Here is a 26,411-nt window from a genome sequence, read left to right on the forward strand (position 1 = left end):
GATCTATTTACTACAATTCTGGGAGTGAGAGGGATGATTGTGAATAAAGAATAGAGCCATTTAAGATGTTGTGCAGAGTACCAGAATTTATGAAGACTGGTTTGAATTAAAACTAAATGTCACCAGCAAATAGGAGCCAACAGAAATGTACATTTCATTTATTGTGCTGGGAGCTGGGGAGGGCAGCAGGGATGAGCTTATACTTAAAAGGACTCTCTTTTATATGGCACTAATTTTTAGGTGGAGAACTTAGACCTTACAAAAACATGTGTTTCTCTCAAATCTTCTTAGCTGTTCAGATTAATTCATTAATTGGCAGGAGTTGAAATCATACCTCCTACTTGCGTATGTATAGTACAAGAGAAAAAAACTTCAAATATTAAATGCATTTATTCATTCAGCAAATTTGCATAGGAAGAAACAGGCGAGTTATCTGTCAACAATTAAAATGGAATGATTGGGAGATGCTGGGGGAACCCTTCAGGTTGGGTGGTCAGGGAAGGCCACTGTGTCGCACTGGAGAGCTCTCCAAGATGATTCCAGAAGTTCACCCCTTTCTCTTTTCAATTTAGCGTATCTGTCTTTCCTCCTTCTGTGGCCTTTGCCTTCTTGCAAAGGACTTTCTATTATTATTTACTTTGACAGAGGAACTGTAAAACTGAAATAAAGATGCAGTTAAAAAAAAGAGAGCCTGAAATGCATTTTTTATAAATTGGAGGCTCAGGTGCACCATCCTTTTTTCAACTCCAAGAAAATCATAAATTATTTTATTAGAGGGAATTACCACAGCTCTAGATCTTAATGATTGCTGAACAGGAGGTTTTTTTCTTTCCTAAACATCAAGTAGCTGCCAGTTTTAATTTTCTTTTGGAATTTACACATTAAAAACATTGTTTTAGCTGTTCAACAAAACTGTCTCTTATATCCAAGGGATGGTGCCAGAGTATGAAATGTGCAGCTTGGTTTGATTTCTTCCCCTCTAGCCTGATCCACGAGTAAAAGCCAGCCTTGCATTTTATGACTGGAGGGGCAGTATTCAATATTAATAACTATGGGAAAAAACCAGATTCCAATTTTACTCTTTAATATCTTCATGCCCAGAAGTTTTATATTCAGGTGTCTGAGAGTGGGTCGACCACATTTCTGGTATTTTTTTTTTTTTTTTTTTCCCGAGACAGGGTCTTGCTCTGTTGCCCAGGCTGGAGTGTAGTGGCACCATCTCGGCTTACTGCAAGTTCCACCTCCTGAGTTCATGCCATTCTTCTGCCTCAGCCTCCCGAGTAGCTGGGACTGCAGCCCCCCACCACCACACCTGGCTAATTCTTTGTATTTTTCATAGAGATGGAGTTTCGCCGTGTTAGCCAGGATGGTCTCGATCTCCTGACCTCGTGATCTGCCTGCCTCGGCCTCCCAAAGTGCTGGGATTACAGGCGTGAGCCACCACTCCTGGCCTCCAGTATCTTTACTTGATGGTGCTGTGAGGTTCTTTCGCACAGATGATTAATGCAATAATTCTGGCACTTGGGATTTCAAGGACCAGTACAATGGCAAAAAAACCAAACCAAACCAAAACAAAACAAAACAAATATTTATTCAGTGTTTGTTATATGTCACACACTGGTCTAGGGTGTGGAGAAATAGCGGTGAACAACAACAAAAAGAAACTGGCAAAAATGATTGCCCGCTTGTAGAGTATATTCAAATAACGGGGGGATAAAGTAAATGTATAAACAAGTAATGTCTCATGGTGATAAGTACTCAAAAAAAAGATTGCAGAGAAGGGATAAGAGGACAATCAGGGTGGAAGTGAGGCCTGCAATTTTACAGAGGAAAAAGATAAGCTTGGGAAGTTCTTCCTGAGTTGGCCACTTGTAAGGATAGATGAGAAGGGGGCCAGACAGCAAGCCAATGTGAATGTCTAGGGAAGTTAGGAACAGCAAGTGCAAAGGCCCTGAGGCAAATGCATGCCTGATTCCGTCTAGGGCCAGTAGGGAGGCCAGTGTGGGCAGAGGGTGGGAAGAGGAAGGAGGAATTGTAGGTGATGGGCTCAGAGATGAAGGGTGAGATCATGTAGGTTCTTATCAGCCCTTAGAAAGACTCTTTGGGTTTTGGTCAGAGTGAAGTGGAAAACCATTTCAGGATTGTGAACCTTAGAATGTCACGATTTGATTTTCTACAAATACACTAAAAGAGAGGAAAGGAAGAAGTAGAGAGACCAATTGGAGACTATTTCAATAATCCAGGCAAGAGGAGATGGTGGGTTGGATCAGAGTAGTAGCAGTAAAAGTGGTGAGAAGTCTGATTTTGGATACATTTTGAAAATAAAGCCAACACGTTTTACTGCCAGTTTGGATGAAGGATGTAAGATATACAGAAGGGTTAACAATGGGTCCAAGGTTGTAGGCTGGAGCAAATGGAAGGATAGAGTTGCTATTTACAGAGAAAAAGAGGATTGGGGGGTCTTTTAGGGGAAAGATCAGGAGCTTGATTTTGGACATACTGATTTTGAGGTGCTCATTATTAACAAAATGGAGACGATAAGCAGGATGCTGGGAATGAGTGGTTGAGATTAGAGGTATACATTTGGGAGCAGTCAGCACTAGTGTGCATACTCTGCACTGATGCGCACACTGGCTTCTATGTTGTTCTGTCTGTGACTTGCATAAAAACAGTCTTTGTGGCACACTCAAATTGTAACCCAGTTCCAAGCCAGGTATCTCAAATGGTATCTCTGGTTTAATTCTGGATTGGGGGTGATTTTATTTATATTTTGTCAATATTCATTTTCCCGTCTGTTCAGTCACAACCATGCAGCTACTTATTATTCCTATTTCTTGAGGGGTGTGGGTAAAGGGTCTGCTATTGATTTATAAGCCACAGCAAATTCAGCCCCTTTTGATACTCCTCTGAAAGGAGGCTCTCTTTGAGAAAGTTTTTGTTACCTTTCCAATTCATCCATCTTAGAGTTGATTATAATTTTAAGCTTCATGATGCAATAATCTATAACATTTATATAGTGCCATTATCTCTTTCCAAGTACTTTATGAACATTTGTTAATTGCTTGCCGCATTACCCCACGAGGCAGGTAAAGTCCCATTTGCATTCATTGTAAGAGTTTCCCGACAGTGGGGGTTTGAGCCGTGAAGCGAATGCCCATCAAACACCTGGCCAGTTAGGGATAGAGGGATCAATAAGCAAGTAATGATGATGGCTTCATCTTCATTAATTAATATTATTTTAGTACCTCCAGCATTCCCTCATAAAAGTCAGAACCCCAAATGAAAATGGTGTTTTCTTTCCCTAGAGACTAACTGATGCGATCAACTTGAACAGATGGGAGATATTAAGCACCAAGAGGGTGAATGAGGAGGTGGGCCCAAAGTGCCTTCAACACTTCTCATTATGAAAACAGAGAATTGTTACCCCAGAGGACTTTAAAGGAGTACTTAGTAATCTGGTAGAGTGAGAGTAGAAGCATTTGGCTGACTAGCTAACTACAAAGGCAACTTCATTTTTGCTTACAGTGTTAGAGATCTCAGGCAAAAGATGTTTTATTTATTAAAATTCACTCATTGACTGATTTGTTGATACCTCCTATATGATAGACACTTTATAGGCTCAAAGGCAGATAGCAATATATAAAAAAGACTAACATCTCTGCCCTCATGGAAATTTCTAGAGGGGGAATAATGATAATTAACATTTCAGTACTTAGCATATGCCAGACACTTTCTATCACTACATTTAACAAATCATTTGATTACAACAAGAGTCCTATCATTACCAATATTTTACAGAGAAGAAAACTGAGATATAGAGAGAATAAATTACTTGCTCAAATGCATAGTTAATACATTATGGGGCTTTAGACCAAAGATAACCACTATGCTTTAGTTTAGTTTTATTTTCTGCATGAAGTATTGTAGTTGAAGGAGATGATTGGTTTGAAGAATTCACCTTAGCTACTTAAAATGATAAATTTCAACATATTGATCATAAATTCTTAGGAGCCAAAATGCATGCGTGGAGAATTATGTCACAGGTCAAAGGAAAAAATTGGTCTTACATTGTTTTTCTCCAAGTTTTTGCCTAGAGCAAGTAGAATTTAGGTATTCCATTCTCACATCTTCTCTTTCCTGTTCATCTATATTTAATGAAGACTGCTGGCTCTTTCAGATAAGTCTTATGTCTAGGATAGTTGGAAATGATAACTCAGAGCTGGCCATGAGCAAAATGGTAAAGTATGTTGAGTTAGGAATCTTAGATGCTCCCAGTTTCTCACCATTTTCCCACCCTGTTTTTACTCATTGACTTTACAACGCCTTTTCAGTTCCTTTGTACTAATGAAATGAATAAAAAGAGCTTAAATTTCACTCTCTCCCGAGTCAATAACTTTACTTTTACAGATTTTATAGATTTACTTTTCATGAAGAAATTTCATGCAAGCATTAGAGCCTGGGCAAGTCTTGGGAGGACTTCTCAAAATGCCTTTTTAGTATAGGCGAAGAATGACACAGGGAAAAAGAGTAGAAACTTTCAGGTTGGATAGAATTGAGTTTTACTTCTGACCCAATCCTTTGCACATTGTGGGGCACTGGAAAGAATATTAAAACCATTGGAGTCTCATTTTCCTAATCTAACTAGGATTCAATAATTTCTAATGTATGTGAATTGAGCTTCTCTGTGCATAGTTACTTGATAGGCGCTTAATAAATAGTTGTTGTTGGTTAATGTTCATTCAACAGATGTTTGAATTCTTGTTATGTATGGGCTAGGTTCTAGGGAGAGAAATTATGGTGCAATGCAAATACCATGAGTGCTAATGAAAAAGGCAATAAAAATGGTCTTCATTCTGAGCCTCAAACAATAGAGGAATAGGGGGTCCCCTCTTCCATCTCTTCTCCATTGTTTTTCCTTTGCATTGATGAGAACAGTAATCACTAAAACACTTTTCTTAGTGTCTTTTGTCATCTCCTATTTTAGTAAGAATTGACTCTACTGATCATCTTGCCCTTGGTCTGTTCTAAGCTTCAAGAAATTGGCCATGAATATTGTTCTTTCTGTTCCTGTGGGTTCCTCATCACTGCTTTCCCCTGCTCTGTTAGTCTGAAGATACGGAGCCTGGGCATTCTGAGTGCAGTTCCTACATTATTAATGTCTGTGCTGCACTGCCTCCCTGAAATAGTGATGATCTGAATTAGGCTGTCTTGGGAATAAAGTAGAGGAGTGGATTCTAAATCTAAGTATAAATGGGAAGCAAAGGAGAGGAAGCTGTTTCACAGCAGCACCGTTAACCAGAACCATGAACACCTCTAATGTGTGAGTGAAAGGGTGATAGGCCGTGAAAGAGACTAGAATTTGGAGGGAAGATCTGGGCTGAGGAGAGAGATGAGGTATGTATCAGGGAGCCTTCTACATAATGATGATATTTAATGTAATGAGACTGGATTAACATACCAGGAACACCAAGGGGGTAGGTAGAGAAATACAAAGAGTAGAGAGGAGGGTCAAGGTACTGCTGCGGGGAAACTGACATTTAGTGAAGGAGCAGCAAGAGGACCTGAGTTAGATCAGACACCTAGGAAAATAATGGTCCTATGGGAAAAGGGAGTTCTGGAAGATAAACTGACAAGATTGTGAATGGTTACATAGGGAATTAGAAGAATGAAAACTGAAAAATAGCTCTAGAATTTTTTGGTGAAGTGGCCATTAGGAATCATCAAAGAAAGACATGGGCATGGTAGTTTGAACAGATTACTGTGGAATAAGAGTGAGTGAGTAATCTAAGGGAAGGAACTAAGTATGAGCTACTCTTTCAAGATCTTGAATGTCGGAGAGAGGGAGGGAGGCAGACAGACAGAAAGTCAAAGAAGACTTGAGAGTGATGGGACCTCAGGGTAGGTAGATTAGGAGTAGGAGACAAATTTAGGCGTAGGAAAAGTTTCCAGTAGAGAGACAGAGAGTAAATACAATCTTAAGTCTCTTCTTAGAGAAGAAGAGTGGGGGTTGGGCATGGTGGCTCACACCTGTAATCCCAGTACTTTGGGAGGCCGCGGCAGGTGGATCACCTGAGGTCAGGAGTCTGAGACCAGCCTGACCAACATGGTGAAACACCATCTCTACTAAAAATACAAAAATCAGTCAGGCGTGGTGGCACACGCCTGTAGTCTCAGCTACCTGGGAGACTGAGACAGGAGAATCGCTTGAACCCGGGAGGCGGAGGTTGCAGTGAGCTGAGGTCGTGCCACTCACTGCACTCCACATTGGGTGAAAGAGTAAGACTCTGTCAAAAAAAAAAAAAAAAAGAGTCGTAGTTCTTTGTTTTAGGACTAGTGGAAAGAAAATAGATTAGATATAGGATAATCTATTGAGGAGGATGAAGTAAGGATAGAATTTAAGGAGAGAGTTAAAACTTAATATAGGCATTTTGTTATCTTTATAGTTATTTCAGTTAGTTTTATTTTTGAACAATAATCATTCCAGATGAGAAGGATAGTAGATATTTATATTGTAACACATCACCCGTTTCACAGTTTTCATCAGTAATGCTTGTAGGCATATATGTGCTTTAACATTAAACTTTTGCCACTTTAATTAATAACAGGATTATCAATGTAGAAATTTGTGACTTTACTTTTGAATTTTTCATTATTGTCACCTTGAGTATATAGAATTGCTCTTCTATTTTCTATTTCTATTCACACATTCATTTTAATCATATTTTATGATAAAGAATGGTGTAGGTTTTAAGAATTGAAATTATCTAAGGGATCATACAGTCTAAGCCATAGATTAATTTCAACTTATTAGCAGCCAATAGTTTTGTGTCACTTGTGTTTTACTGAAGACATGACCTTCCTTAGAGTGATGGAATAATCCTATTTCCACAGCTCTGTCTCTAGAGAGACAGGTAGGGAGCTGAGATTTTGGACAGCCCAGTTATTATTCATGTGGCTTCAGTATATTCTCATGTCACAGGGTACGCTAATATCTGTCTCATGCAGTTCTTGAAGCAAATATGAGAAATTACACTTTTTAAATCCTTTGAATAGTTAAAATGTACAAAGATTCATATTTAATGTTAGTTACAGGCCTTGGAGAAACCCATTGGCTTACTTCGATGATAACTGTTTTATAAGTTTTGAATTCTGTTGATTATAAGATGTGATATATTAATTTTAAAATAAAAATTTTAGGCTGGGCATGGTGGCTCATGCTTGTAGTCCCAGCACTTTGGGAGGCTGAGAAGGGCAGATCACTTGAGGTCAGGAGTTTGAGGCCAGCCTGGCCAACATGGCGAAACCCTGTCTTTACTAAAAAATACAAAAATTAGCCTGGCATGGTGGCATGTGCCTGTAATCCCAGCTACTGGGAAGGCTGAGGTAGGAGAATGGCTTGAACCCAGGAGGCAGAGGTTGCAATGAGCCGAGATCATGCCACTGTACTTCATCCAGCCTGGGCGACAGAGTGAGACTCCATCTCAAACAAACAAACAAACAAACAAAAAACAAAAAACGCACCAAAAACCAAACAAAAACCAAAAAGCAAACAACAAAAAAGATTTTAGTTTTATTAATTTAGTATCCAATGTTTTAATTTAAGCACTCAACATAAGTTTAACATTCTGTGTTTACCATGTTACCCACTTCCAAGATAGATGATAAAAAGTGTTAGATTCAAAGACAAGTGTTTACAAATACCTACTATATGCCTAGCATTTTATGCAGTGTTTGGTGGTGTGGAATCTTATTTGAGAATAAAATTAAATATAAAATTGTCCTTTTTAAGACTGAATAAAGATGGCCAACTAGATGTAGCCAGGAGAAGCATCTGCCCCTGAGGGAGCAGGGCATCAGGAAGACTGGCATACTCCAAGAAGATCATTGGAGGGAAGGCACTGAGAGTGGATAAAGGGAGGACACAGATGCTTGGCTGAAGAGGGAGGAAGCTGGGAACCCTGCACAGGGCTACTATGCCATGCACAGGGACTCATTCCAGGCCCAGTGACTCTTGGGGAAAGGGTAAGTTGAACAGGCAAGCAGTGACATGCTCTCACCATGGATCTCTGGAATCCTGGCAGCCGGAGACCCCAACACTCCCATGGACACTTGAGCTGGAAGGGAGAGCTTCTTAGAGGTAGTAAGGGCAGGACTCCAGCCTCTGTGGAGCCCTGAGGGTTTGGTACAGGAATTTCTGCAATGGAGCATGGCCAGGAACGCCCATTCCTCAGATTCATCGTGCTTTCCTAGGAGACATTAGCCTTAAGGGAGCTGTTAGACCGGAACAGAGCAGGGTGATCTTGCCTGTGAGATCAGGCTATTCCAAACTCTGCTGGCCTCTCTCAGGGCCCCAGCCTGGCTGAGCTTGTTTGTGGTGCAGCCCCAGGTGCCCAGTTGGGCCACATCATAGCTCCTTTGCTGGTAGACTGTGCCTAACCATCAAAGAGCTCCAGTAGAGTAGGCCCCACTGACACACACGCTTCCCTATACCATATGCAAAAATAAACTCAAGATGGATTAAAGACTTGAATTCAAAACCTAAAATTATAAAAACCCTTCAAGGTTACCTGGGAAATAACATTCTGGACATAGGACCTGGCAAAGATTTCATGAAGAAGCTGCCAAAAACCATTGCAAGAAAAAGAAAACTTGACAAATGGGACCTAATTAAATGAAAGCGATTCTTCATAGCGAAAGACACTATCAACAGAGTAAACAGACGAGCTACAGAATAGGAGAAAATATTTGCATACTATGCAGTATCTGGAATCTATAAGGAACTTAAATTAACAAGCAGAAAAACCAACTCCCTTAAAAAGTGGTCAAAGGACATGAACAGACAATTTTAGAAGGAAGACATACATGCACCCAACAAGCATATGGAAGAATGATCAACATCACTAATTATTAGAAAAATGCAAATGGAAACCACGATATACTATAATATCTCATAACAGTCGGAATGGTTCTTATTACAAAGTTGAAAAGTAACAGATACTGTTGATGTTGTAGAGAGAAAGTAATGCTTATACACTGCTTCTGGGAATGTAATTTAGTTCAGTCACTGTGGCAAGCAGTTTAATGATTTTTCAAAGAACTCAAAACAGAATTACCACTTGACCCAGCAATCCCACTATTGGGTATGTACCCAAAGGAATATTAATCGTTCTACTATAAAGACACATGCCTATGTATGTTCATCACAACACTATTTACAATAGCAAAGATATGGAATTAACCTAAATGTCCATCAGTAGTAGACTGGATAAAGAAAGTGTGGTACATATACACCGTGGAATACTATGTAGCCATAAAAAAGAAAAAAGATCATTTTTTTTTTTCTAGCAACATCAATGGAGCTGGTGGCCATTATCCTAAGTGAACAAACATAGGAACGGAAAACCAAATACTGCATATTCTCAGTTATAAGTGGCAGCTAAACCTTGAATCCACATGGACCCAAAGAAAGGAACAACAGACACCATAGTCTACTTGGAGGTGGAGGGTGGAAGGAGAGTGAGGATCAAAAACCTACCTACTGGGTACTGGGTACTATAATTATTACCTGGGTGATACAATAATCTGTACACCAAAACACCATGACATACAATTTACCCATATAACAAACCTGCACGTGTACCACTGAACCTACAATAAATGTGAAAAAGTTATATATAAAATTGCCAAAATGCAAATGTTTACAGCTTATATCTATACTGTATGGTTGAAGAACAGGGAAAATCATTATGCATTGTCGTAGTTTGAGACAACTCCATTACAAAGGAGGCTCGAGATAGATTCTGATGATAGGAAGAATCTGAGGTAAGTGGAAAGGTGAATAGGCAGTTGTTTATAGCAATTTCTGTCTGTATATTTAGACATGAGTATAAAAATCTCAAACATCTTAAATTTTAATCATTAGGTGTCACAGCAGTATCAGCACTCAAACACAGGACTCTGCACACAGACAAGTTCATAGCTGGTAAAGTGCTGGAAAGTTCGGGGGGAGACAACTCTTGTTAGACATAATAGGGAGCCAACTTCTGCCATAGTTTTGGGGAAATGATGCAGGAAAGTTCCTTTTATTTCTTCAAATAGTGAAAAACTCTTATTTATCACTGAGGGGCTACAATGAACTATTTACTTATTTTCAGTAAAAACAAACAAATGATCAATCGATTGGACAAAGCTCCTGAATAATAAAAAAAACTTTATTAGAATGTTAAATTTACACACAGTATAACCCATTTATGCCTGAGGTGGCAAGTTTTTGAATTTTTTGCAATCAGACCTTGGTGATGACCTTAAAACAGTAGGATGTAAATAACTCCCACATTCTTAGTGTTCCAATACTGTAACACTAGGCATAAGTGTTAAGGGCCAGGGCATGAATCCAGTGGGAGAGAAACAAATTTCCTCAAAGTGTGTTGTTTCCAGAAGAGGGAGGGACACTAGGAACACAGCGCAGCAAACATCTGCCCTTATATAGTTGAAGTCTGTGTCCATTGTAGTATCTGATATTCCCTAAGTAATACTGTAAGTGGAAAATTTCCCTGAGTTTGGTACTTGTAAAAATGTTTTGCTTTCAGAATTGAGTCACAGAATGCTCAAATCTAACAGCATTGCCTGTTGGATTAACGAAAGTACAGGAAGGTTGCTTTGACAGCTCAGTATTGCAGTACAACCCAGGTACTTTATATCTTTTTCCCTTCTCCCTTCTCTCTATAATCCCGCTGTTCCCTCTCTAGGTTTCTTACCTCCTGATCACAAAATGGCTGCCAATTATCCATAAGCTAAATCCTAATGCGAGTGAACATGATCAAGGTAGGAAACAGAAGATCTGTCAGAGTTACAAAAGGGATAGATTTTAGGTTCTTTTATCTTTTTGTAAGGCACAAAAAATCCCAGGAAAACTCCAACAGATTTGTTTTATTTAAAAAAATCAGTTTCATTGAGGTATAATTTATAGTAACATTCACCAAGGTTAAGGATGCAAGTTAAGCTTTCACCAATGTATGCAGTCATGCAACCCATACCACAATAATTCAGAAAGTCAAGATGTTCCCAGATAGATTGACATTTCTTCAACTGACTATCTTAAAAATTCTTCTGTCCATAATGATATTTTTATAGAGCTGATCCTTAGATCTTAATGAAAGCTGACATTTCAATAATAGCTAACCTTTATTAAGTGCTTTCTGTGTGCTAGTCACTACACTAAATGTTTGCCGTACTTTACCTCCTTTAGTATTTTGGAAGTTTGATCATGTTCGGACTTGATATTTATCACTATATAATAGTTGCACATATATTCAAGGTACATGTGATATTTCGATACATGTTTATAATGTGTAGTGATCATATCAGGGTAATTGAGATATTCATCACCTGAAACCTGTATCTTTTATTTGTGCTGGGAACATTCATTCTTTTCTTCTAGCTATTTTGAAATATACAATAAATTATTATTAATTATAATCTCCCTAATATCAAATATTAGAACTTATTCCTTCTATCTAATAGTATTTTTGTATCCATTAACCAACTTCTCTTCATTCCCCACTCCTCCTTTCCTTCCCAGGCTTTGGTAACCATCAATCCACTCTTTTTAAAATTTTTAAAACAACAGGGTGGGATAGGTTTTATTAACAGGGCTGTCACTAGTATATATGGTGCCTTTGTGTGAAATAGCAAAAGGTAGCCCTTCTGCTTGGATGTAGGAGACAAGGCCGTCTAAGTAGACCAGGGATGGAGTTTGGCTTTCTCTTTCCTCCTAGACATCTTTGTGGAGTACATAAAATTTTGGATGAAAAAGCCTACTCGACTGTTCCTATTTTACAGTACAAAAACTTCATCTTTAGAGCAGTGAATCAGCCCATTCTGGGTTATGCAGTATGGGGCATATCTTGACTTTCGATGATGGGATTTTACTCACCGGTATCATTGTTAAGTCCATGCAGAAATGTCCTTGGCTAAACAATTCCTTGAATTTCTTTGTAAGATTTTGCCTCCTTCTTATTCAGTATTTACCAACTCTCATATTTTTATTCAGGCTTATCTCTTTCCTCATTGATTTAATAGCATGAAATCATTTTCTCAGTTATGACACTATTAACTATTATTGCAATTACTATTTGTTCATAGAACCTCATATAATTTTATCTTTTTAGTGGAAATTAGCTATAGCTGATAATTATTACAGTAATTTTAAATTGACTAGTTACTAGCATTTCATATAAATTTGTTTGCATTGAGACACATGAAAAGCTCATATCTATTAAGTTTCCTATTTTTGATAAAATTATTCTTGCTTTTATTAGTAATAGATGGTATTAGGTTCTAATGCAATCGCTTGATGATGCCATAATATAAAATGAAAAATCTGGTCAAACATTATATGCCTGGAACAATTTTTATATAATTTTATGATTTTAAAGCTATCATGGAAAGTCCCAGGAGAAATATCTTTGGGAATTGCAAAAACAATTATGTTTGAAATGAATTGTTTAGAGTTTGTTAGTCTGTACTGGATTTTCAAATGCAAATTGTAACTGGAATTTTCTTCTTTTTCTTGAGATTGAGAGAAAGTAAATTAAAATTAGATGTTCATTTCTTGCTGTTTAAGTTCATGGTTTACCCATCTTGCCTCCTGAAAAATAGGTATAATTAGATCTCTTGCATAATTTTCTCACTATTCTATAAAAAGCAGTGTACAGATTATTGAGAAACTAGAAATAATGGCAGAAAAGTCTCCAATTAGAAAATGATTGATTAATTTGTTGCAGTTGATAAAATATTAGTGTCTATTTTCAGATTCTAGGACTAAAAAGCAAATAACTCAACCTGTATCATCTATTGTGACTTAAAATCAAAGTGGCTGTCAATTACTTTGAGGCACGCTCCTTTTTGGCATAAACTTATTTTATTGTTTTTTCTGTTTTGTGTTTGTTTCTCAGCAACAATATGTCTCCTTGAAGTTTCAGAGCAGATCTCTTAAGCAAAAGAAGATTTTTTTTTTTAACTACACTTTTATGTTTGGGACAGCACATTACTCATTACTCTAGAGCTGTAGATCTTAAAGTGTGGCTCTTCTTTCATCTTTCAGTAGCATTAGCATCACCAAGGATCTTGTTAGAAATGCCAGTCTTAGGGTACCATCCCAGAGCTGTCGGATCAGAAACTGGGATGGGCCCAGGGATCTGTGTTTCAATAAATCCTTCCAGGGGATGATGATGCATGCAAAACTTCGAGAACTACTTTTCTAAAGGAACTTAATACAACCAAATTAACTATGTTGCTATTAATTATTTGCAATATTTTAGTCTTGGGTAGAATTGCTAAGTCACAGGATATGAATATATTCAACTATAGCAGGTAATGCTAAGTAGTTTTATAAGTACCTGTTCCAATTTAGAGTTCTACCAGTAGTAAATAAAAGTCTTACTGTGTTATCCCTAACTTTGTCAGACATTTTAATTTTTATAGATCTGGTGGGTGTGAAATGGTATCAAGTTATGGTTTGAATTTGACTATACTTAATGACCTTTAGCATCTTTTCATGTATTTTTATGTTTGTTGGTCAGTTACATTTATTTACATTTAAGTAAATTGTTTACTTTTACCTTATCATTTCTCAATTGGGTTTTCTTTTTTGATTCATAGGAGTTTTAAAAATATTGTGGATACTAATCCTTTATCATTTTGTGTTTCATATCTTTTCCCTGGTTATGATTTTTACTATCACTTTTCCTGATGTATCACTGAAGAAGTTCACAATTTTAATGTAGTAAGATCTATTTGACTTAATTTATAATTTTCGCTCCTATGATTTGTTTAAAAACTTACCCTTTATGCAGAAAACAGAGAACTATTCTCTGATTTTTTTTTCTAGAAGATGTTTAAGGCTTTAACATTTAAGTTTTTATTGTACATAAGTATCATACATGTACCTATATATAAAATTATATATGTATACACACATTTTACTGAGGTTTTTGATTCACATGTAATAAAATATATACCCATTTAAAGTGTATACTTTGGGTTTTGACAAATGCATACACTCATAACCACTACCACAAGCAAGAGGTCGAATATTTGCATCACCTCAAAAAGCTCCCTTTACAGTCTGTTGCTCCCAAGTCACCTGGCCTCGGCCAACAACTTATCTGTTGAATAACCAGAGATTTGTTTTGTCTTTTCTAAGAATTTCGTATAAACGGAACCCTACAGTACGTATTATTTTGCATCTGGCTTCTTTCACTCAGCATAACGTAATTGAGATTTATCCATGTTGTTGTATGTAGCAGTAGTTGTTTTCTTCTTACTTTCTATTTGCCAAGTCTCATTCCATTCTATTGTGGGATAGTCCACAATTTGTGCATTTATTTACCTGTTAATAAATTGTTTCCAGTTTTGTAAAAATTATTTTGGAAAAAGTGGTCATGAATATTTGTATTCAAGTTGTATGGACATATGTTTATATATCTTGGAAAAATAGCTAGGAATAATAAGTTAATATTTAACTTCATAAAAAACTACCAAAATGTTTCAAAAGTAGTCCTATTTTGTATTCCCACCAGCCATGTATGAGAATTCTAGTTTCTTCACATTCTCTCCCACACTTGGTATTGATAGTCATTAATTTTAGGCATTTGAATGTGTGTTTAGTAATATCTCGTTGTGGCTTCTGTTTGCATGAAATTGGTTTTTGTGATGTATGGGAGATATTCAGTTTCATTCTTTTTTTTTCATCTGATCAACCAATTGTCTGAGTACCATTTAGTGTATAATACATAATTTCCTCATCAATATGCAATGATAGTTCTATCATATCCTGAGATGATACTAAAACTATGTAAAACCCGCTATGAAAATGGGCACTCTCCTTTTTTTAGAGCTTGGAGTAAAATGTAAAAGTTTAACAGGCATATTTAATGTCATGCTTTAAGTTAATCAATATTTTAATAAGCTTCCTTTAGAAATTAGAATGCTTGTTAGTAAAGTCACCACTTATTCAACCCTAACTTATTCTCTTCTTGCTCAGTGTCTTATCTATTTTTTCTCTTTTAAAACATTCTTAGCCTTGAAGCTTTACATGTGTTTTTAAAAAATCCTATATTTTTTCTATAATTTTCAGTGGTCTATACTTGATCTGTACTCCAGATATGTGGTTAACAATATTGCTGGCTGTGAAAGTCCTCTTTAAGATTTATTCTTCCTCTGAAGAGAAGTAGGTATCCCAGAGAGAGAACATGAAAAATATAAAAAATATGAAAGTATGAAGGTGAAAATTAAAAATCACCTATAATCTTTCCTTTCAGACATAATCATAATCTGCATTTTTTGTTTCCATTTGTTTATCAAAATTATACATACAAATGTTAAAGAAAAAGTAATTTGGAATCACTTAGTGTTGAAAGTTAGTCTTTAGCACTTCCTCTTTCTCCTTCTCAATTCTATTCTTCTTCTTTTTTTTTTTTTGAGACAGAGTCTGGCTCTGTCGCCCAGGCTGGAGTGCAGTGGCGCGATCTCGGCTCACTGTAAGCTCCGCCTCCGGGCTTCACGCCATTCTCCTGCCTCAGCCTCCCGAGTAGCTGGGACTACAGGCACCTGCCACCACGCCTGGCTAATTTTTTGTATTTTTTTGATGGAGACGGGGTTTCACCATGTTAGTCAGGATGGTCTTGATCTCCTGACCTCGTGATCCGCCCACCTCGGCCTCTATTAAAGTACACACTATTCTTTAGTGTGTACTTGAACATTCTTTAAGTATGTGGTTTGTTCTAGAAGCATTATTAAGACTTTTGTGTTTGACTACTGTTAAATTGTAAAATTAAAACCTAATAAAAAGTACTTACAGAATTGTGACTGTATATTTGGAAATTTTAATATAAATAAAAGTATTTTAAGACATAAGGCCAATAATAAATATATGTAGCTATAGTCACAATTGAGAAAATGTGTTGTAAAATACATCAAGTTTGCAATATTATTTGAGTTAAGAACTATGTTTGGTCTATTTCTGGGTCAAGGATGTTAAATTGTGCTAATGTTTAGTTTTATATCACTTTTTTTGTAGAAACCCTATTGTGCAGTAAATAGTGTAAATTGAATTAATTTGTTTTTATGTTTCCATGATAAAATTTATACTTTCATCTTCAAAGTAGATGCTTCAAATTTATTTTCTAATATTTAAATTCCCTAGTTAAGAGTGGAGACAAGAAGATTTAAAATGTCTAATCTCTTAGGGTTTAAAAATACAAGCAATTATTGTGTGTGTTGGATTTATTACTTTGTAGATTAAAATCAATGGGATTTTTGCAATTAATGACAAAATTGCATATAATGGTCTTATGGTATTAATAGTCTTGGTAAGCCATCTGTAGCAGTTTTCAATTCTCAACATAATTGCATAGAGTAGTTTATGTTTTCCAAGGAAAAATCTCTGGCAAACTATGCCTCATTTTATTTCTATTTTAAGCTAATCCCCTGACTCAATCTTAGATCTATGAGTTACTCTTATTTGGAGATTTGGGAGTTTGCAGAAGTGTGGAGATAATAAAATCACGATTTGCTAAGTTGCATACTGTTCAGGGATGGCAGGTTCTTCCTATACCAATTCAGTGTTTTATTGTTTCTGTATGTGTGTGGGTGGGGTAGGGGAAAGGTGAAAATAGCATTCTGTCCTTCCACTTGGGTGTGCAAGTTTACCATTTGCACTTAAGAATGTGTCATCTATCTAGAATAATCAGTTGGGTGAAATGGAATCTGTGAACTGACATTTAGTTATGTGACACAGGTGGTCATTTCTCTCCTAACATGTCAATGTGTGCCTGTGAATGAAATCCAAAGACCCTTTTGTTTTTCCTAGTGTGAACTTCAGGTACAAGAGTTGAGTTGTTCTTACTCAATTCATAGTAAGCTCATTGTTATATTTTGGTGTTTGACCCTCCAAATCTCATGTTGAAATTTAATCGCCAATGCCAGACGTGGGGCCTAATTGGTGGTGATTGGGCCATGGGTGCAGATCCCTCCTGAAAGCCTTGGTGCCATCTTCCCTGTAGTGAGTTCTTGCTCTATTAGTTCCCAGAGAGCTGGTTGTTAAAAGAGCCTGGCACCTCCCTCCTCCTCTCTCTTCCTCTCTTGCTGTGTGATTTCTGCACAGACCTGCTCCCTTTCATTTTCCCTGAGTGGAAAAGCCTGAAGCTTTCACTAGATGCCCAGTCTTCCAGCCAGCAGAATTGTGAGCCAAAATAGACCGTTTTTGTTTATAAATTACCCAGTCTCAGGTATTTCTTCATAGCAACACAAACTGAATCAAGACACTTATCATTGCTTTACCTTTTATCGTCTATGGTGTTTTTTTTTTCTTTGATCTTCTACCCTGATTCTACCCTATATATAAGCATAGTCTTCATTGAATTTAACATATAACATACCATGTTATATGTTGTTCATATGTTCATTTAGGTATATGTCTGTAACAAACATGCTGCTTTATTCTGGGGTGTCTTCAGTTTATGTAGATGACACTATGCTACAAAATACACTCCTAATATTTTCTCTCAACATTAAAAATATTTTATTTATTATTAACTATTATTTGTTATTTTATGTTTCCATTATAAGTATTTATTACATTTTACTTACCCATTCATTTAGTGATCAAAATCTTGTAGGCCTCCAGCATCTTGATATGAGAAAAAATGCTTTAATTATCATCTTTGTATGTGGCTCACTCTTGAAGGACAATTGTTGGGTGCTGGGATGTTCTCACCCTCAGTGTTCTTCCACCAGTAGTTCACGAGGCTTTCAGCAGTTGATGCTATCTGACCTTTTACATTTTGCCATTCTAATGTATGTAAAGTGGCATCTCCTTTAAATTTGGATTTCTCTGATTACTAATAAGGCTAAACATCATATTCTTATAAATCATTTAAGGTTTTCATTTTTGTAAATTGCCTATTCATAGCCTTGCTCATTTTACTTATAGATTTCCACTTTTTTCTTGACGATTTGTGAGAATTACTTTTATATTTTTGTACTTATTCCCTTGACTGTCTTAAATATTGTGAATGTCTTCCATCGGTCTGTCATTCATATTTTGTTTATGACATGCTTCACTGAACGTGAATCTTTCATGAAATTTGATTGCATTAAAATTAATTTTTCCCTTTATAGTATCTATTTTGACTATTTAAAAAACTGATTTCCTAATCTACCCCCAAGGTCTCAAATATATTCTTTTATATTTTTTCTTTAGCTCTATAGTTTTGCACATACTGTGTTTTTCCCTTTCTATAGAGAATTTACTCCATAATGCATCTTATTCCTACTGATTTATGATGCCTCTTTATTACAAAGCTACTATATTTTTTCCCACTGGCTTAATAGTCTATTCTTGCACCAATTACTACCTATTTATTGATCCATCTCTATCTATCTATCTGTCTGTCCATTCCATCAACTATCTTTAACTGTTTGGCTTCATAATATCTGCTAAAGCAAGTTATTCATTTTCTTTTTCTAAACTGTCCTGCTGACTGATTCTGTGTTCTCACATGTAATTGTGGGAAGCACCTATCAAATTGCAAATTTTACTCAATTTTTTTTTGGAATGACATGATATTAATAGAGTAGTGGAGTGACAATTGATGTGCTTTAACTGTTTAATGGTTTCATCCTGGAATATAGTATAACTTTCTACTCAGTTTTAAAAATCTTTAATAGAGTTATTATTTTTTCCTGCACTTGTTAGGAGGACATTTTATTTATTTGTTTGTTAACTTTTCAATTCAGGGGTATATGTGCAGGTTTGTTATATAGGTACACTTGTATTATGGGGATTCGTTGTATAAATTATTTCATCACCCAGGTGGTAAGCCTAGTACCCATCAATTAGCTCTCCCTCTTCCCTCCCTCCACCCTCCTATAGGCCCTGGTGTGTGTTGTTCCCCTCTATATGTCCATGTTTTCTCATCATTAAGTCCCCATTTATAAGTGAGAACATGTGGCATTTGGTTTTCTGTTCCTGCATTAGTTTGCTGAGGATAATTGTTCCATCCATGTCCATGCAAGGACATGATCTCATTAGTTTTTTATGGCTGCATAATATTCCATGGTGTATGTGTACCACATTTCTTTACTGTCTAGCACTGATGGGCATTTAGGTTGATTCCATATCTTTGCTATTGTGAATAGTGCTGCAATGAACATATGCATGCCTGTGTCTTTATAATAGAACAATTTATATTCTGTTGGGTATATACCCAGTAATGGGATTGCTAGGTCAAATGGTAGCTCTGTTTTTAAGTCTTTGAGGAATCACTACACTGAAGAAAACATTTTATTGAGGGTGATTCCTAGATATTTATTTGATACTTTGCTGTGGCAGTGATTAGTATTTTGTTTTCTATCATATAATTTAATTAGTTGTATTGGTAAAGATATATCTATGGATATTTTTGTTAATAGCTTACTTACAAGCTTTCATAAACTTATTAGTAAAAGTATCAACTTTCTTCAGTGTTCTATGTAAGAAATAATATATTCTAAAAATTACAATTTCACCTTCTTCAAAATCTTCATACTTCTAACCTATTTTCTGTGTTTTGTGGCATTAATCAAGTCTTCTAGTACTACATTAAATAGTGGCAGTATTTCTGATATTGTGTTATCAATTATGTATTTGCTGTAGAATTTTGGGTGGATATTTATCAAGTTAGGGAAGCCTTCTGTTGTTTCAGGTTTTCTCAGTTTTTTGTTGCTTTTTTTTTTTATTTGTTTTTCTTTAAATAATCCTGTAAGGTACTGAAATTTTTCAGATGCCTTCCTGCATTCATTGGAATGATCATATATTTTTTCTACTTTGAACCATTAATATGGGGCATTATGATGACTAGATTTTCTGATGTTACAATTGCTACATTCCTGGGATAAAATCTGTTTGACTGTGATACAGACATTTTAATATAGCATTAGAACAGTAAGTATATATCTTATTGAGGATTTTGGAATCTATGTTCACATATTGAAATGATCCTATAATGTCATTTTCTTATATCCAGACTTGGTTTGAGGTTAATAATCAGCTTTGTGATATAATCAGGAAGCTTACATTCTTTTTCTACTTTCTAGAATTTTTTGAATAAGATAGAGATTATAACTGCCTTCATAGTATCTGATAATGAGCCTAGGGTTGATTCACAGGGAAGTTATTGATAGCTTTATGTCTATCACAATGTGGTAAATACTTAACAACCACCTTTCCAGGGTGTGTGTTGGGGGTGGGGGGTAGAGGAAAATTCCTGATTTAAGTGTTCTCCAGTTTTGTAGTGTAAATATTGCTACTACTACGCCCTATTTCACGCTATCAATGTGAAGTCGCTGAATGTGAAGTTGCAGAGATATGCATAGTCAGCTCCTGTGACCTGGCACAGACTGGCTCTGTCAACATAGAGACATGACAACCTCTAGAGTGGAATGGCAGCTTCTTCACTTTCAACTTCCTTGTCTTTAGCACATTCCTTTTTTGGCCAGCTCTAACTCAGAAGAGGGTTCTAGGAACCTTATTTCTGGTTTAACAAGTTATTTTTGGATTCATGGAAAACAAACTGCCATTACTAGTGTTTTTAATTTATTTGCTGGTTATTGCCCTCATCAACTTTACTATTTGGACATTTTACATGTTTCCAAACATCTATCCTTTTTATCTAGGTTTCAAATTGGCTGACATATAGTTTTCCACAACATTTTTATATTTTTAATACTTTAATTACAATATATACATTTTAAATTCTTTTTCTTGATATGTCTTGCCAAAAGTTTGCTGTTGTATTAAAATACTTTTGGTTTAATCATCTCTATTTTACTGATTTCTGTCCTTATCTTTATTTTCCTTCTTTTCTTTCATTTCCATTACATTTTTTTCTTGTTTTAATTTTTGCTCCTTTAACCTGTTTATAATACCCGTTTTTGTTCTTTTATGATGTTTTTCTCCCTGAAGTTTGTGTTATCTGTACCAATGTTTCCCTGACTTTATTTAGCATTATAGTTACTTGGTATATCTGATTTATTCCTTTTGACAGGCTTCATGACCACTACCCCAAAATACGGCACCTTTGCCTGTGTGGAAACAACAGAAGCAGGAAGATTACTCTTATTTTCTTCCGACCTTTTTCTCTTGAAGTAGACCATAAAGAAGAATCTGACGTTTCTCTGAAGGAAACCTTCATTCCAGACGTACCCTCCCTATGTCCAAAGAACATCTTTATCTTTAAAGACACAGAGATGCCAAGAAGAATCTGAACAAACAGGACTTGCCAGATCCCCCAGTTTACTAATATTGGACCATACTCTTTTGTTCTTCAATCATATTTCTGCATCATGTTCTTAAAAATACACAGTTTTCCCCATTCCTTTGGGTATTTATTCCCGAAAGCTTCTGTGTCATGTAAAACTTATATTAAATAAATTTGTATGCTTTTGCTTGTGTGCTTTTCCCTTGTGTCTTTTGTTATAAGGGTTTCAGTCATGCTCCTAGCGATGGGTGAACAAAGAAATCTTCTTTTCTCCTTTATACTTTATTTTCTTTTTATAAGAATTCATTTACATTTGTTATGACTTTCAATAAGTTTGGATTTATTTCTACAACTTCATTTGACAATGAAATCTGTCATCTGTTCAAACATTAAGACACTTCAGCTTATACTGCTCACTCCCAACTAATATATTCTTGTTATCAAGTATTTTACTTCTGTTTTGTTTTTCTAACCATGCAAATTAGATGACTTCATAATCATCACTATATCCTAGAGTAAATTTTTGTCCACATTTATCATTTATTTTTGTTCAGTATTACTTATTGCATTTTAGACATATCTTCAGCAATTGTTTCCCAACTTCCTGGTGTACAGTTTTTCAAATAACTTTAATGAGTATATGTTGGTTGTAAAGTTTTTGTCTAAAATATGTTTATTTGGGCTGGGTGTGGTGGCTAACGCCTGTAATCCCAGCACTTTGGGAGGCTGAGATGGGTGGATCATGAGGTCAAGAGATAGAGACCATCCTGGCCAACATGGTGAAATCCCACTCTACTAAAAATACAAAAATTAGCTGGGCAATTTGGTGTGCACATGTAGTCCCAGCTACTTGGGAGGCTGAGGCAGGAGAATTGCTTGAACCCAGGAGGCAGACGTTGCAGTCAGCTGAGATTGCACCACTGCACTCCAGCCTGGTGACAGAGCGAGACTCTGTCACAAACAAACAAATAAACAAACAAAAGTTTATTTGCCTTTTCTTCTTGAAAGTTAGTTTTGTTAAATTTACAATTATGGATTAACCTTTTTTTTTTCTAAACACTTTGTGAAGATTTTATTACTCTGATTTCTGGCCTTCCTTGTTACTGGAGTAAAGTTGGCTACAGCTTTGTCTTTTCCCTTTGGCTGCTTTTAAGATTTTCTCTTTGTCTTTGTTACACTTAAGTTGTGATTACTATGTGTCTTTTTGATGTTTATTTTTATTCATACTGCAGATTTACTGTTTCCCAAGCCAAAACAAAGACACTAATTACGTTAGTGTCCTAAAGTAATATTAAATGTTTAAATGTTCCTACCTAAGTATTTTTTTCCTCTATTTTTTCCCCAATATTTCTGGAACTCCAATTAAAGTGTGTTAAATCTTTTTATACTTTAACTCCCTTCTTCTTTTTTTCTTATTGTGTTTCTTTTCGACTCCTGTACTGAATTCTGAGTTACTTCTTTAGATCTACCTTTTAGTTCATTAATCATCTCTTCAGAGGTGCCTAATTTTCTGCTTAACCCATCCAATATACATTTAATTTTATCTGTTGTATTTTCTAGTTCTAAAACTTCTGTCTTTTCCAAATGTTGCTGGCAATTTCTAATAGTCGCTTCCCCTACCCTTTCATGTTTTCAACTTCTTTTTTCAATTCCTTAAACACGTTAGGTATTTTTTCTTAATTTGTATTCTAAATCTTTTAATTCTAGTGTTTGCATCCTTCAGATATAGACTTTCTTTTTTTTTTTTTTTTTTTTTTGAGACAGAGTCTCACTCAGTCGCCCAGGCTGGAGAGCAGTGGCACGATCTCGGCTCACTGCAAGCTCTGCCTCCTGGGTTCACGCCATTCTCCTGCCTCAGCCTCCCGGGTAGCTGGGACTGCAGGCGCCCACCGCTATGCCCAGCTAATTTTTTTTGTATTTTTAGTAGAGACGGTGTTTCACCATGTTGGCCAGGATGGTCTCGATCTGCTGACCTCGTGATCTGCCCGTCTTGGCCTCCCAAAGTGCTGGGATTACAGGTGTGAGCCACCGCGCCCGGCCAAAATATAGACTTTCATTTAAAATTCATATAATTATGTCAGTATGTAGCGTACTATTTCTATTTCTAGATCAGGAAAACTAAAGCTAGGAATGCTAAATAATTTACCCATGTCAAAAATTGAATAAATGTCTGGGCAAGTATTTTAGCTCTGATTTGCTTGACCTCAGAAATGCTGTTGGTGTGATCATACTTGAGTCTTCCAGTCACTATTGACTGAGCAGCTAATACATGTACCAGTAGATCTTATACTAGATTCTGAGTGTGTTGAGTGTGGGAATAAGGCTATATTTAATACTATATCCATGCATTTATTAAAAAGCATAGAAAACTGGAGACACTTAATATTTACAAGGTTACATGGCCGATCATTGTCATAGGATCTTGTTATGATCTTCTATTACAGCAGATTTAGTACATTTATAGGATCAGTTAATATTTGGCTCATTAACCCCAGACTGCCTCTGTAGTAGGATGTGAGGGATAATCTTATGGACAATTATGGAATATCCTTGGTATCTTCATTTATATTTAGTTCCATCCTACTGCTTTTAGGTGGTGGTGTTTGTTGGGTCTTTCTGTACCTTTCCTTATTTGGGCTTCTGTGGTAGTTCATTCACTAATGTTAATCTCTCTTTTTTAACCAGTCCATCTTGGACGCTACTGTGTTCGGAATTGGTGGGTTCTTGGTCTTGCTGACTTCAAGAATGAAGCCAGGGACCTTCGTGGTGAGTGTTACAGTTCTTAAAGATGGTGCGTCTGGAGTTTGTTCCTTCAGATGTTCAGATGTGTCTGGAGTTTCTTCCTTCTGGTGGGTTCGTGGTCTTGCTGACAGGAGTGAAGCTGCAGACCTTCGCCGTGTTACAGCTCTTAAAGGCAGCACGTCTGGAGTTGTTCTTTCTTCCCGGTGGGTTCGTGGTCTTGCTGGCTTCAGGAGTGAAGCTCCAAACCTTCGCAGTGAGTGTTACAGCTCATCAAGGCGGTGTGGACTCAACGAGTGAGCAGCAGCAAGATTTATTGTAAAGAGCGAAAGAACAAAGCTTCTACAGTGTGGAAGGAGACCTCAGCGGGTTGGCACACTGCCCCTGAGGCCTACTTTTATCCCCTTATCTGACCTCACCCACATCCTGCTGATTGGTCCATTTTACAGAGAGCTGATAGGTCTATTTTACAAAGAGCTGATTGGTCCGTTTTGACAGAGTGCTGATTGGTGCGTTTACAATCCTTGAGCTAGACACAGAGTACTAGACGGAAAAGTTCTCCAAGTCCCCGCTAGACTCAGGGGCCTAGCTGGCTTCACCTAGTGGATCCTGCATGGGGGTTGCGGGTGGAGTTACCTGCCAGTCCCATGCCGTGCACCCGCACTCCTCAGCCCCTGGGCGGTTGATGGGACCCGACACTGCAGAGCAGGGGTCGGGGCTCCTAGGGGAGGTTCGGGCCAGGCGGGAGCCCACCGCGGGGAGGGGGGTGCTGTTCAGGCATGGCAGGCTGCAGGTACGCAGCCCTGCCCTGCAGGGAGGCAGCTGAGGCCCCAGAGAACTCGAGTGCATCCAGCACTGCTGGGGGACCTGGTGCACCCTCTGCAGCTGCTGGCCTGGGTGCTAAGCCCCTCACTGCCCTGGGTCGGTGGTGCCAGCCGGCCACTCCCTGTGAGGGTCCTGTCAAGCTCTCGCCCTCGCCCTCCGTAACTCACGCTGGCATGTGAGTGCCGAGTGCAACCCCGGTTCCCGCCGGTGCCTCTTCCTCCACACCCCCCCACAATCACAGGGAGGTGGCTCTGGCCTCCGTCAGCCCAGAGAGGGGCTCCTACAGTGCCTTGGTGGGCTGAAGGGCTCCTCAAGCGCCACCAGAGTGGATGCTGAGGGCGAGGAGGGGCCGAGAGCGAGGGCTGCTAGCAGGTTGTCACCTCTCACTACTGCTGCATTATTCTCTCTAAACTGTAGCTTTTATTGTAAAGCTCCTTGACTCAAAAACTTTCAGTATTATCTCTCTATTGCTTATATTACAATGTCTAAATTATTGCCATTGCCATTCATACCAGTCTTTAGTATAGTTCCGATTTTCTATTTCAAACTTAATTCTCCCTACTCTCTACATAATGACAACAGCTAACACTTATTATGCACTTTCCCTGTGTGTGGCACCATCTTGGGAGCTTGGTATGTATCATGTCATTTAATATTTGCAACAAATCTAGAGATATGTACAATTATCCTTGTTTCACACATGAGGACCCTAAGGCTTAGAGAGCTTAGAAAATGTGCACAAGTTTACACAGCTAATAAGTGCTCAAGATGAGATTTGAATTCAGACAGTCTCACTCCAGAGCTGAAGCTATAAATTACCCACTGAACACTATTACTTACATCCTATTACCCTATTCTAAAACCAAAAGGAATCATTCATTGTGTCCCAAACTTACATTGTACTTTTTTTTTGCTTATATTTTATTTTTGCCATGCGTCATGAGTCACATGACAAAACCTAACACACACCCAGTTTAAATTTTATTTCTTGCAAATCTTCCCTCATTTTTCAACTCTTAAAATACTACACGTGCCTCTCCTTGTCACAGAAACATTTATTTCAGTTATCTTTGCATGTGCCTTTCCTCCCTGGTTGTAGTTTAGGGATCAGTGTTTCGAAGGTAGATGATAATTTTAGTTGTTTTTCAGCAGCTAGCATGATGTATTACTCCATTTTTGTACCGCTATAAAGATACTACCTGAGACTGGGTAATTTATAAAGAAAGGAGTTTAATTGACTCACAGATCTGCATGGCTGGGGAGGCCTCAGGAAACTTACAATCACAGCCTATGGCAAAGGGAAGCAGGCAACGTCTTCAAAAGGCAGCACGAGAGACAGAGGGTGCAGGAAAAACTGCCACTTTTAAATGATCACATCTCATGAGAACTCTCTCACTATCACAAAAACAATGTAGTGGAAAGCGCCCCTATGATCCAATCACCTCCCAGCAGGCACTCCCTCCACGTGTGAGGATTACAGTTCCAGAAGAGATTTGGGTGGGGACACAGAGTCAAACCATATCACTGGGGATTTGAATCAGCAGA

The 26,411-nt window shown here is 37.3% G+C and overlaps 1 long non-coding RNA gene across 1 annotated transcript in view; it reads left to right on the top strand.

Annotated features, from left to right (window-relative positions):
- LOC123574072 (uncharacterized) overlaps nucleotides 1-21,495 on the top strand; it is a 49,930-nt gene extending 28,435 nt beyond the window's left edge. Inside the window, exon 3 of the long non-coding RNA XR_006698933.2 lies at nucleotides 21,090-21,495. This is a non-coding gene — a long non-coding RNA (uncharacterized lncRNA). The remainder of the gene's footprint in view (nucleotides 1-21,089) is intronic.
- The last annotated feature ends 4,916 nt before the right edge of the window (nucleotides 21,496-26,411 follow it).

The sequence above is a fragment of the Macaca fascicularis genome, chromosome 6 (genome assembly GCF_037993035.2).
Source record: "Macaca fascicularis isolate 582-1 chromosome 6, T2T-MFA8v1.1".
NCBI lineage: Eukaryota > Metazoa > Chordata > Mammalia > Primates > Cercopithecidae > Macaca > Macaca fascicularis.